Raw genomic sequence first — 1,050 nt, forward strand, 5'->3', positions numbered from 1 at the left:
CAGGAAGGAAATACCTAGAAAATAGTTTGTTCTAGCCACACTTCCTCTGGGATGTGTTTAACGTTCTTCACTTTGGGATAGGAAGAATGAACATTTTGGAATATAGCAGTCTCTTTTTATAATTTCTCAAATTTGGGAATAAAACAAAGGCACTGAGTTTTTAGAAGGACTTGAAAACTAATGTAAGTTCAAGGCCTATCAGATCTGCAAAATAACTAGAATGTACACAGAAATTATAACTTATAAAGTTCACAATCATCTAACTTGATAATGACATCAACCCTGTAGGACAGATATCATTTTACAGTTGAAGAAACTAATGCTCATGTCTAATTGACTAGGATTCTAAACAGCATACTTGTTGACACGGATATGGAGAAATGATCTCAATTATATAACACAAGTGGGAATAAAAGATTATTTTTTTTCTGTTAAATATAGTCACTTTTAATGACAGTGACCCACTTTTATTAGTTAATATATAGGTTTAGTGGATATAACTGAGACTCCAAATAATAGGCTTATGCAAGCTAGAAGTCTATTTCTCTGACATGTGATGGCCCTGTTGTAGTTGGTCCTGGACTGGCATTCTGTCAGCAATGTAGGCAACTTAAATGTTCTTCTCTGAAATCCTTAAGGCAGTGGTTCCCAAACTTTGTTATTCACTGGAACCACTTGGAGATTTTTTAAAACACTCATGTCCAGCTCCCACCCCCAGAAATTCTTTGATTGCCCTGCAAGTGCAACCTTGGGCACTGGGATTTTTAAAAGCTCCCTAAGTAATTCTAATGTCCAGCAAATTAATCCAGCTTTTCAGAAGGGCGGTTGACTATAACAAATGCTAAAACATGTCTTAAATACATCTTTGACCCAAAATTTCCATTGTAAATAACGTATCCTAAGGCAAAGTTTAAGAATGTGAACCAAGATTAAAATAAAGTGGTGTTCATCTCACAGTTGTTTATGACAGCAAAAAAACTGGAAATAACCTATGGCAAAAACTGTTTCCTCTGCCTCTTGGGCACACAGCTGGATTACATTTCCCAGACT

Source organism: Leptonychotes weddellii, chromosome 5 (assembly GCF_054177405.1).
Source record: "Leptonychotes weddellii isolate Sample4059 chromosome 5, ASM5417740v2, whole genome shotgun sequence".
NCBI lineage: Eukaryota > Metazoa > Chordata > Mammalia > Carnivora > Phocidae > Leptonychotes > Leptonychotes weddellii.